This window comes from Sinocyclocheilus grahami, unplaced genomic scaffold, assembly GCF_001515645.1.
Source record: "Sinocyclocheilus grahami isolate Dianchi unplaced genomic scaffold, SAMN03320097.WGS_v1.1 scaffold17836.1, whole genome shotgun sequence".
Classification (NCBI taxonomy): domain Eukaryota; kingdom Metazoa; phylum Chordata; class Actinopteri; order Cypriniformes; family Cyprinidae; genus Sinocyclocheilus; species Sinocyclocheilus grahami.
In genome coordinates, this window is record NW_015516811.1 from 750 (window position 1) to 1539 (window position 790).

Sequence of the window (790 nt, forward strand, 5' to 3'; positions counted from 1 at the left end):
TAGCCTCTGTTTCACCCAAGCGATGCCAAAATTCGTAAATGAATGTTTTGCTAGTGAATCGCTTGACGTGAATTATGAAAGTCTCGAGTTTGAGTTAGAATCCAGCATAAATGACTCGCTCCGTTTCCTCCCGTTGCGTCTTCAGCCATGTTTACAAGACCATGTTTATTTCCATTCCAAAGATATCATTAAACACAAATCTACGAACATATTCAGGTGAGGAAACCGGTTTACTGCCAACTCCATTAATATGACGAGCTGCAGCTCAAAATACATGTTAGATGGAAACATTGTGCATTATGAGTGAGTTTGTAGCTTAATTCACTATATTTTACGTAGTTTAACCACTGCAATTCAGTTGGTGACCGTTCAAGAGGAAATCAGTTGAAAGCGTCCATTCACCTGATGCCATTTTAGTGAATGTTACATTTATCAGTATATATTGTAATTAATGTTTAAGAAATGATTGTTGTATCTGATTATATTAGTCTATATAGAGTGATAGTCAATGTAAAAAGAGCAAATGGGAGAAGCAGATGAACACAAAACAGCAGAACAACAAAGTCAAAGAGGGTAAACTTTATCATTCAGCTGGACTGTGCACGCATGTTTTAAACACTTCGGTTACCTTATATGTTCTTACTCTGCACATGTATTAAATGTGCGCCACTGAAAGTGAAATTACAACAACAGCAGTTATATATACATATATTTAATCGTTTGAACAAAATTATGGCAAGGGAAAATTCAGTAGTCGCTGTACATTGGTAGGGACATGTCCCGAGCTTCC